This window comes from Mizuhopecten yessoensis, unplaced genomic scaffold, assembly GCF_002113885.1.
Source record: "Mizuhopecten yessoensis strain PY_sf001 unplaced genomic scaffold, ASM211388v2 scaffold503, whole genome shotgun sequence".
In the NCBI taxonomy this organism is placed as follows: domain Eukaryota; kingdom Metazoa; phylum Mollusca; class Bivalvia; order Pectinida; family Pectinidae; genus Mizuhopecten; species Mizuhopecten yessoensis.
Window position 1 is genome coordinate 147,224 of NW_018403579.1, and position 12,662 is coordinate 159,885.

A 12,662-nucleotide genomic window follows, 5' to 3' on the forward strand; every position below is an offset into this window, starting at 1 on the left:
GGTATGTGATCTCGGGGTTCTTACACGAGGCATATAACCATAGGGTTCCTACTGGAGGTGTGTGATATCGGGGTTCATACCGGAGGTGTGTGATCTCGTGGTTCCTAACCGAGGTGTGTGATCTCGGGGTTCCAACCCGAGGTGCGTGATCTCGGGGTTCCTACCCGAGGTATGTAACCTTGGGTTCCTACTGGAGGTGTGTGATCTGGGGGTTCCTACCCGAGGTGTGTGATCTCGGGGTTCATACCGGAGGTGTGTGAGCTCGTGGTTCCTAACCGAGGTGTGTGGTCTCGGGGTTCCAACCCGAGGTGCGTTATCTCGGGGTTCCTACCCGAGGTGTATGATATCAGGGTTCCTACCCGAGGTATGTAACCTTGGGTTCCTACTGGAGGTGTGTGATCTGGGGGTTCCTACCCGAGGTGTGTGATCTCGGGTTTCCTACCCGAGGTGTGTGATCTCGGGTTTCCTACTGGAGGCGTGTGATCTCGGGGTTCCTACTCGAAGCATGTATCCTTAGGGTTCCCACTCGAGGTGTGTGACCTCGTGGTTCCTACCCGAGGTGTGTGATCTCGGGGTTCATACTCGAAGCATGTAACCTTAGGGTTCCCACCCGAGGCGTGTGATCTCGGGGTTCCAACCCGAGGCGCGTGATCTCGGGGTTCCTACCCGAAGTGTGTGATCTCGGGGGTCCTACTCGAAGCATGTAACCTTAGGGTTCCCACTCGAGGGGTGTGACCTCGGGGTTCCTAACCGAGGTGTGTGATCTCGTGGTTCCTACCCGAGGTATGTAACCTTGGGTTCCTACTGGAGGTGTGTGATCTCGGGGTTCCAAACCGAGGTGCGTGATCTCGGGGTTCTTACACGAGGCATATAACCATAGGGTTCCTACTGGAGGTGTGTGATCTGGGGGTTCCTACCCGAGGTGTGTGATCTCTGGGGTCCTACTCGAAGCATGTAACCTTAGGGTTCCCACCCGAGGCGTGTGATCTCGGGGTTCCTACTCGAGGTGTGTGATCTCGGGGATCCTACCCGAGGTGTGTGATCTCGGGTTTCCTACCCGAGGTGTGTGATCTCGGGTTTCCTACCCGAGGTGTGTGATCTCGGGGTTCATACCGGAGGTGTGTGATCTCGTGGTTCCTACCCGAGGTGTGTGATCTCTGGGGTCCTACTCGAAGCATGTAACCTTAGGGTTCCCACTCGAGGGGTGTGACCTCGGGGTTCCTACCCGAGGCATGTAACCTTAGGGTTCCTACTGAAGGAGTGTGATCTCGGGGTTCCTACCCGAAGCATGTAACCTTAGGGTTCCCACTCGAGGTGTGTGACCTCGGGGTTTCTACCCGAGGTGTGTGACTTCGGGGTTCCTACCCGCTACCCGAGGTGTGTGACCTCGGGGTTCCTAACCGAGGTGTGTGATCTCGTGGTTCCTACCCGAGGTGTGTGATCTCTGGGGTCCTACTCGAAGCATGTAACCTTAGGGTTCCCACCCGAGGTGTGTGATCTCGGGGTTCCTACTCGAAGCATGTAACCTTAGGGTTCCCACTCGAGGTGTGTGACCTCGGGGTTCCTACCCGAGGTGTGTGACTTCGGGGTTCCTACCCGCGGCGTGTGACCTTCGTGTTCATACCTAAGTGTATATGTTCGTGTGGTTTCTATCTAAATGCTTTCATGTATGGTTCCTAACTTAAATGAGCGTACAGGGGTTCCTACTTCAGGTGTGTGTTGGCATGGTTTCTACTTGAAATGTCTGCACTTATGGTTCCTACCTTAGGTGTGCGTACAGGGTTCCTACCTCAGATGTATGTTGGTATGGTTCCTACCTTAAATGTAAGTACATAGGTTTCCTGCTTATAAGATTGCTTTGGACCGAAACCGATTGAAAACAGTCAATGATTTCCTCATATTTAAATAGAAGACTAAAATGCACGCTGCAGCTTTGTGTCGCTGTATCGCGCCTTAATGCGTACGCATCAATGAACATGACCTAAGGCTGTATCTCAATAGACATTGGAACACAGCTTGAACCTCGTGATGTAACATTGTATTTGTATAAACATGTGATACGAACTAGAACCTGTACTGAAGATGTCAGTCGATTTCCTTGTTGTCACAAAGTAAACAATACACAACCCTGAGGATGTATGCCGTGGCACAACTGTTAATATGTAATGAAGCATGGCTTCCATAGTTATAAGTTACACATGTAAGGGCATCTCATGTAAAGTATGGTATGTGTCATGGGCAAAGTGTCAGCATAAACTTGTCTCTGTCTTACCAGACGATGGCAGAGTTTTATTTTTTTGAGCTGGAGGGTGTTGTAATCAAATCTACTTGCCATGTTTTCTTGCTTGTTTGATATATAATCATGTCTACCATAAATAGCACTACTTAAACAGAAGGTGCACCCAGAACAGGAGTTCACAAATATTTACTTTCTACTAGTTCAGTTTTAAAAAAAAGTTTACAGTCACTATGTAAATAAGTCTGAATTTACATTATTTCGATGATTACACAGTGAAAACAGGATGTGTATATCATTTTTTACCACAGTTGTGATCTTAACCTTCGATATGCAAGTCATTTTCTCTACTATATCATCAATATACTATGTTTAAACAGTTTTAGCAATTTGAATATGAGTAGGTGACATAAAAGAAATCCCTCTTTGCTGTTAGCAATGTCAAAGATACACACCCATGTCGGCACAAGCGTTTAAACGTCGGTGCTTATCGTATTTAAAGATATTTCTTGATCTCTTTGAAACGCTATCAAAAATATATGTTATAACATTAAAAATTTCCCGTAAACGTTAGATTCGGTTCCTAATTTTCCAGAACGAGAAAACAACGCATGTCAAACACGATCTTGCTCGAACCGGAATTAAGACTCTCCCTACCAGCCAAATCAACAATGAGACACGTTTTTTTATAGAAAGGTTTGACGTCTTAAAAACAACGGTAAATGTAAAACAACGGTAAATGTAAAACAACGGTAAATGTACCCAACAATGGTGTTATTGGTTGGGTGTCACGGCTGTGTTTAGTGAAAGCACAGGTACAAGAGCCCACAGGTTCCGGAAAATCACTTCTTGTTTATTGTTATATTCGTAGTGTATGTGTATATAGAACCGTCGATTAAATATCATTTAATTATTTCTATGTTTTGGTGATACACTTCCGGTTTCCGGAATAGATGTTGAAAGAATAATCCGTTTCAGGTTCTATTATTCATCTTCTTTTAAAAATAGCATTTTAAACAATGCATTATTTAACACAATTAATCATTTAATTGTGTGGGCTTTTGTTAAGGTAGAGAGTCCCAGTGCTCTGCATTGTGTTTCCAACGAAGAAGAGTTCAAACTGTTTCTGACTTGAAGTCGCTTGTCCATTATGAAATATTATCAAGTTTGTTTCCTTTTTTTCCAGAAGATATAAAACGCTACGCAATAGGGATTCAATCTGAGGATCTCTTGGCCATAAAACAGTTAGGCAGTCTATCACTGCCCTTTTCTGCAACATTTCTTGGAACAACTTATAATGTCATGCAACTTGTTATTTCCTTTGTATGGTAATATAAAGAAAAAATAGAGTAAATAACTCCTAAATGCCAGTATATAAAAGTAGATCGGTCTTCCCCAGCAATATAGTAGATCCCTGATACAGGTACGTACTGCATCTTGCCATGGTTAGGTAACCCTATACAGGGACGGCGTGACACTTAGTGATTGAGTATGGGCTGTGCCTACGTGATAACACAATTGGTCTTTTTTCGAATATTTGAAAGATTCATCAAGATCAAATTTAAAACCTATTTGCAGAGGTCGGTAAACGATGTTCCCGTGAAGGGTTGCGATGGCGAGATATAAGTGGCCTACATACCATGTTCCGTTCGGTGTACATCGCGTCTTTCGCGCGCAACAATGTGAATCTTTCAAATGTAAACATTTATCGTTGATCTCAAGTGAAATCACATATAGTTCAGGAGTATTTAATGATTAACTCTCAGAATGTTTCTGCAGTTTTTAAACACCGGTTGGTCGGATGAAAGATTGGATGGCGCGCTCGCGTTTCCTCCGATATGTTGGTTTTCCCCAGTTATCTGGGTTACTTAAGCTTCCACATGAAGACCAATAAATTCTTCTTACCCACCGTTTAAAGCCTCTGAAGTGTGGTATTGGTTTTAAGAGGAATATGTCGGCACTGAAGCGAGACGGACATCACCAAAACAAGTAAAAGAACGTTTATTTTCCTCCAGAATTATCTGCTGTTTGAAGTGTTGTGCACGGGATGTGGCAATCCCACTGTGCAATTTCCTACCGAAGTTGAAAACACGCGTGGAAAGTGTCGGAAATGACGTTGATTTCGCTACTTTCTTGTAAATAGCGTTTTAAGAAGTAAAATGTCGATTTAATACTGCAGAAATCTATGTAGGTATAAGGGTATTAGTTTAAGAGGGGTTTCGGCAGTGTGCTTCGGAATTGTCATGACTGAATGGATAGCTATGCTTCGATGTCTAAACTATAAACATGGATGTTATTACAGTAAAATATATAGTTAGTGTGATGTATGCTGCTAATATTAGGTTATTTAAATATTTTCCAAAAAAAAAAGACAGATGGAATCATGACGACACTTTCATTAGTCCGACTAACTCATAGCAGATTACGACTTTACCAAACGTCGAGAATAGTTTTCCAATGTGCGAATTAAATAGACACTTCTGTCTATCAAACAAACTTTATTTTAAAAAAGTGTTTTGTCTCAGTCGCGTACAAAAAGGTATCAGGGATCACAGAATCGCCAGTGCTCTGTGTGTTTTATTTTACCTTATCGGGGCAGGCAATGTCTTTGATGCTGTAATCTGTTAAGTTATTATAACCCTTAAACCTTCTTACAAAAATACAATGTAATCTACTTCACAGGATTGTATAAAATGTCATTGAAAAAACATAATCTAAATACCTGCTCAACATACCTACACCCTTGATTTACTACTGTACCATCGACCACTCAGGGTGTATACGGATCTATATTTAGTGGGCCTAGCCCCCAGATGTCAGTCATACTTCGGTGACTAGCACTTATCTGCTGACCAACGATATATGTAGGACCTTTAACAAGACCTATACACCCGCAGGAGAGTAAATATAAATTGGACGTTTTGTTCGAGATCCCTCGTGTCCAGCTTACTGCATACTTCCCACCTCTCACAATGGAAAAGTGTGGGCAATAAATCACTTGCTACCACAGTCCACTGCACACATAATCCCCTTTCAAGGCCAATCATGATTACATGACCATGAAAGGGGGTGTGCCCATGGCCAGTGGACTGTGGCCACAAATGCTGTAAGAAAGGGGAGATAATCAATCAGTGAGTAACGATGAAGTCAATACAGTAGAGGATAAACTTAGTTGACACATTTCAAATAAGGGGAAAAAATGAAAGTTAAAAATGGTAATTTCATGATTGAAAAACACAAACAGATTTCCTTATCACGTGAGAGGATAAGCATTTCCCGGAAAAGTTTATAATCTTAAGGAGCTGTTCCTTTATACAAAATTGCACATTCAAATATACCATTCATTGAAAGAACTGGAATTCCTTAGGGATTGATAAACCCTTACATTGTATATATGAAAATGGTTTCAATATCCTGTACCTTTGCCACATCTTGAAAATTAAACTGAAAATGTAGTCAGAAATTCAACATTGTTTCCCGTATTTTGAACAGACACTCCTTACCTTCCCTGACACTGGACCTGGATAGTAATCCAAAAACACTTGTATCCATTATGAAGGATACACTCAGACTGGGCTATTGAGAATCTTACCTGGTTATGATTAGTACTCACTCACATAGGTACATGTAAATTATCTGCAGTGTAGGGTAGGTAAAAAGATTGTCCAGGTGAACATTTTTTACTCAACTTTTCTGTTTTGTTCGAGTTGGGAAGCATGCAGTAAGCCAGTTATTGCATGATTTCTCGTCACTCGGGACTTATTACACCCTCGCTTCGCTCGGGTGTAATAAATCCCTTGTTACTCGAAAACCATGCAATAACCTTTACATACTGGTCAATCTTGACCGGCCTTATTGGTCATCATACCCTTGTCAGCTGGTGGTTGACATCAACTCAAGGCCAGTTGATCATGTATAGCAAGCTGACATGTGACCTTGTACAAGGCTTGCCGATCTCTGACGTTGGCGAGGAGTTCCACTACCTATTTAGATGTTCAAATTGCACTGTCCCAATCTACCAACCTATGATTATATTTACAGTAGTCAGTTAAAACACCGATTAACATGTTTTTATAGATTTCGAATTGCATCAACGTGTTTTAATGCCTGAATGGTCATGTCAAATATTTGATTTTATTGTACAAATGGTTGCCAAATAAATGTTCTTGGGTGCCCTAATAAAATCTGAAATCTGACATCGTCAGTTATGCAACTGTAGGAAAAATAAACAACACACTATATAAACGCCCACGGGGTTTACACTACACTGAATTAGGTATGCCTGGGATGCCACTGTAATCACACCTTACACCCAATTATACACAGTATTCAGCCATGTTCACAACTGTAAGGCAAAGCCGTAGAATATCAGTTCAACTGTTAGCTCTGAGTATTTTATAGATTTCAGAATTCCTTTTCAAAAAGCCGGGGTTCTACCGAAGTCATGAATGAAGTCTTTGTAAGAAATGAGATCGTTTTAAAATTATAAAGGGCGGATATTTATTAAAGTGCAAATATGACTATTACAAGATTTTGTCATTCAAAATATGGCAAATATTACTATCAATTATTTTCTTTAAGAATACATAGCTTATGTCATGAATTTAAAGCGCTAGCGTGCACTTGTTCTTTGTCATTTGTTATTTTTAACTTCAATAGCACAGTAGAAAAACAGCCAAATGTTACAATATCTCAAAAGAGAATGAATACATAATAAACTGCTTTTCAGGTAGACACATGGTTTCTTGGGAGAAAGGATTAGTCTCCCAAGTAAAGCCGGCTGTAATGATAGGTCACTGTATAGTGTAACGGTTATGTAGTACCTTTGTCACTAATTGGATTATATTTACTATGATACCGAATGAACAAAATGTAAAGCTTAACGGATTTAGGAAAGTCTTTAGCAGAGATATTAGGGTCGTTTTGGGGTAACCTTTGCGTCATTTGACTCGCTGGTAAGGCCATAGGTCAGTTTCGTCATTTTAATTGGTCAATACACCAGATACACCGAAAACAACGTATGCACAACTCGCGTATTTATAAGCTTGATAATGAGAAACTAACATTTACAATTATAAAGAGATGATATGTATTAAAGTGCCGATATGATTATTACAAGAGTTTATCTTTCAAAATATGTCTAATATTACTATCAATTATTTTCTTTATACATGTATGTTAACAAAACATATTTCACTAAGCAATACACATGAAAAGTGACTTTTCACGAGTGCATTCCGGTTTCGTTTTCTTTTTTTCTATTTCTAATTCTTTTTGACCACGTGTGTCGAGACTTATACTTTTAATGTATTACGTAACGGACATTAATACTCTATTTATATCGTTCACGTAAACACATATTCACCTGAACAAATGTCAAAAATCGTTACATAATTCAAAAGATGTTCAACAGTCATGATGTTGAAATGGAAATTTCTTTTAAACAATAAATAATTTAGTCGCGTATTGGCTCAAAATTACTTAAATTATTGATGGACCGTATAACAAAGCAAACAACAGGTCTTGTTGTTAAGATACGGGAGGGTAAGGCAAACGGTCAATGTAAAGAAAGCACCTCTTGTGGTTAAGATACAGGAGGGCAAGGCAATTGGTCATGGTAAAGGAAGTAAGTCTAGTGGTTAAGATACGGGAGGGTAAGCCAAGGCGAGTGGCCAATGTAAACAGGCAACGTCTAATGGTTTAGATACGGGAGGGCAATGCAAGTGGTCAATGTAAAGGAAGTAAGTCTAGTGGTTAAGATACGGGAGGGCAATGCAAGTGGTCAATGTAAAGGAAGTAAGTCTAGTGGTTAAGATACGAGAGGGCACGGCAAGTGGTCATGGAAAAGGAAGCACGTCTAATAGTTAAGATACAGGAGGGCAAGGCAAGTGGTCATTCTAAAGAAAGTACGTCTTGTGGTTAAGATACAGGAGAGCAAGGCAAGAAGTCAAGGCACAGGTAGCGGGTCTAGTGGTTAAGATACAGGAGGGCAAGGCGAGTGGCCATTGTAAAGGTAGCACATCTAGTGGTTAAGATACAGGAGGGCAAGGCGAGTGGCCATTGTAAAGGTAGCACATCTAGTGGTTAAGATACAGGAGGGCAAGGCGAGTGGCCATTGTAAAGGTAGCACATCTAGTGGTTAAGATACAGGAGGGCAAGGCGAGTGGCCATTGTAAAGGTAGCACATCTAGTGGTTAAGATACAGGAGGGCAAGGCGAGTGGCCATTGTAAAGGTAGCACATCTAGTGGTTAAGATACAGGAGGGCAAGGCGAGTGGCCATTGTAAAGGTAGCACATCTAGTGGTTAAGATACAGGAGGGCAAGGCGAGTGGCCATTGTAAAGGTAGCACATCTAGTGGTTAAGATACAGGAGGGCAAGGCGAGTGGCCATTGTAAAGGTAGCACATCTAGTGGTTAAGATACAGGAGGGCAAGGCGAGTGGCCATTGTAAAGGTAGCACATCTAGTGGTTAAGATACAGGAGGGCAAGGCGAGTGGCCATTGTAAAGGTAGCACATCTAGTGGTTAAGATACAGGAGGGCAAGGCGAGTGGCCATTGTAAAGGTAGCACATCTAGTGGTTAAGATACAGGAGGGCAAGGCGAGTGGCCATTGTAAAGGTAGCACATCTAGTGGTTAAGATACAGGAGGGCAAGGCGAGTGGCCATTGTAAAGGTAGCACATCTAGTGGTTAAGATACAGGAGGGCAAGGCGAGTGGCCATTGTAAAGGTAGCACATCTAGTGGTTAAGATACAGGAGGGCAAGGCGAGTGGCCATTGTAAAGGTAGCACGTCTAGTGGTTTAGATACAGGAGGCAAGGCGAGTGGCCATTGTAAAGGTAGCACATCTAGTGGTTTAGATACAGGAGGGCAAGGCGAGTGGCCATTGTAAAGGTAGCACATCTAGTGGTTTAGATACAGGTGGGCATGTTTAGTGGTCATTGTAAAGGTAGCACATCTAGTGGTTTAGATACAGGTGGGCATGTTTAGTGGTCATTGTAAAGGTAGCACATCTAGTGGTTTAGATACGGGAGGGCATGTTTAGTGGTCAATGTAAAGGAAGCACGTCTAGTGGTTAAGATACGGGAGGGCATGTTTAGTTGTCAATGTAAATGAAGCACGTCTAGTGGTTAAGATACGGGAGGACAAGGCAAGTTGTCAGACAAAATCAGGACATGTTCAGTCGTCAAGATAAAGGAGGATATGAAAATGGTCAAGATAAAAGAGGACATGTCTAGTGGTTAAGATAAAGGAGGACCTGTCTAGTGGTGAGACTAAAATAGGACCTGTCTAGTGGTGAGACTAAAGGAGGACCTGTCTAGTGGTCAGACTATAGTAGGACATGTCTAGTGGTCAGACTAAAGGAGGACAGATAAAAGAGGACATGTCTAGTGGTTAAGATAAAGGAGGACCTGTCTAGTGGTGAGCCTAAAATAGGACCTGTCTAGTGGTGAGACTAAAGGAGGACATTTCTAGTGGTTAAGATGAAGGAGGACCTGTCTAGTGGTCAGGATAAAGTTGGACCTGTCTAGTGGACAGGATAAAGGAGGACCTGTCTAGTGGTCAGACTATAGGAGGACATGTCTAGTGGTCGGACTAAAGGATGACATGTCTAGTGGTCAGACTATAGGAGGACATATCTAGTGGTCAGACTAAAGGAGGACCTGTCTAATGGTCAGACTAAAGGATGACATGTCTAGTGGTTAAGATGAAGGAGGATAGTCTAGTGGTTAAGATGAAGGAGGACTTGTCTAGTGGTCAGACTATAGGAGGACATGTCTAGTGGTCGGACTAAAGGATGACATGTCTAGTGGTCAGACTATAGGAGGACATATCTAGTGGTCAGACTAAAGGAGGACCTGTCTAATGGTCAGACTAAAGGAGGTCATGTCTAGTGGTTAAGATGAAGGAGGATAGTCTAGTGGTTAAGATGAAGGAGGACTTGTCTAGTGGTCAGACTAAAGGAGGACATGTCTAGTGGTTAAGATGAAGGAGGATAGTCTAGTGGATAAGATGAAGGAGGACTTGTCTAGTGGTCAGACTAAAGGAGGACATGTCTAGTGGTTAAGATGAAGGAGGATAGTCTAGTGGTTAAGATGAAGGAGGACTTGTCTAGTGGTCAGACTAAAGGAGGACATGTCTAGTGATCAGACTATAGGAGGACCTGTCTAGTGGTCAGACTAAAGGAGGACATGTCTAGTGATCAGACTATAGGAGGACCTGTCTAGTGGTCAGACTAAAGGAGGACATGTCTAGTGGTCAGACTATAGGAGGACATGTCTAGTGGTCAGACTAAAGGAGGACCTGTCTAATGGTCAGACTAAAGGAGGACATGTCTAGTGGTTAAGATGAAGGAGGATAGTCTAGTGGTTAAGATGAAGGAGGACTTGTCTAGTGGTCAGACTATAGGAGGACATGTCTCGTGGTCAGACTATAGGAGGACATGTCTAGTGGTCAGACTAAAGGAGGACATGTCTAGTGATCAGACTATAGGAGGACCTGTCTAGTGGTCAGACTAAAGGAGGACCTGTCTTGTAGTCAGACTAAAGGAGGACATGTCTAGTGGTCAGACTATAGGAGGACATGTCTAGTGGTCAGACTAAAGGAGGACATGTCTAGTGGTCAGACTAAAGGAGGACATGTCTAGTGGTCAAGATAAAGAAGGACATGCTTATGGTCAAGACGTAGGAGGCATCTTAACCAACTCAGCATCGTTCAAGCAAACTTGTGATATAAACAATGGTTTCAGGTTGTGTTAGTAGTCTATGTGTACCTAGGATTCTCCCGAATTAATTAATATCACGGAGAAACTATTTATTTATTTTTCATTGTTTTAATCCAACGTCTGTACAATCTAATTTTGATTTCTAGGGTTATTTAAAATCAACTGCATTCCAGAGTGGACTTATGTACACACAGCAGTTTCAACGTCATGTGTAGAAATATATTTGTTAAACATAATTTCTGTTTCCATATGAATTCTTATATTTAAACGAAGATAAGTACAAATCATATAAAATAGCCGATTTTTAACATTTGTAAATAAGTGACAATACCAGTACTCGTTTCATGTGTGGGCGAAATGTGTTTAATTTCTGACAGAAGCGATCTAAATAGCTATTAATTACCCTGTAAAAGACGTTGTGAATGCTGATAAACCAGTTCTACCACTCTGAACAAGATCTCTGGAGAGTGTTGTGTCTCATTGAAGGTGTGACCTCGTTTGAGATCACTTCCAACTGAGGGTGGATATGTGTAGGGCATTATTGGCATGCATATCATATTGGTGTGCAGTAAAACAATCGTATAGCGTCCTCACACGCTTCAAAATATTATCCCAACAAACTGTTAACTATCCATCGCCATATGGTTTCTGTGTAGTATCGGGTGGTCCTACCTACATAATAAAGTGCTAACCTTGCATACGACGTGTTCAAATTACACTAGTGTTTTAGGGAACAAACGCTTAGCCATCAGGAACACACGCTTACCCATCAGGAACACCAGGTTTACCTCTACCCCATCCTTTTTGTTTTCAAAGGGATTTTTCATGATGTTTTATCGTTTCATTATGTGTAAACGTTATGGTAAATTTGAGCAGGAAATTCTGGATCGCATCCATGTGTGCTTCTGCTGTAGGAAAATTTGTATGTGTCGACTCAATGGTACATGTCTTGTCCTTGAGTGGTTATGTTGTGGTATAATGTTGTACTGTCGTTTGGGTCTATTCAGGACATTTTCTTTGTGCTATCGGTGACGTACAGATATATATTTATACTGTCCTTGTGTTACACCCCTGTAAGTCGGTTATTGTGCTATCGGTCAGGTACAGATACATATTTATACTGTCCTTGTGTCACACCCCTGTAAGTCGGTTATATATTTCTACTGTCCTTGTGTTACACCCGTGTAAGTCGGTTATTGTGCCCCCGGTGACGTACAGATACATATTTATAGTGTCCTTGTGTTACACCCCCGTAAGTCGGTTATTGTGCTGTCGGTGACGTACAGATACATATTGATACTGTCCTTGTGTTACACCCGTGTAAGTCGGTTATTGTGCCCCCGGTGACGTACAGATACATATTGATACTGTCCTTGTGTTACAGGGGTGTAACACAAGGGCAGTATAAATATGTATCTGTACCTGACCGATACATATTTATACTGTCCTTGTGTTACACCCCTGTAAGTCGGTTATTGTGAACAGAACTTATATGTTGTCACTAACTGCATGTTCTATGAAGAAACAAAACAATCTGGGTGTTTCTTTAGTTTGTGACATCAACTTTTGGACAAAATGACCCCAAAAAATCTGCTGCTCCAATTGCGACGTTTGGAATTTTGTTATTTCTATTTCTTATTTTGTTGTTGTTTTTTGTGTGTGTTTTTTTTTATCGCTTGGACTGAGTTTCAAGCGTTCGCCCA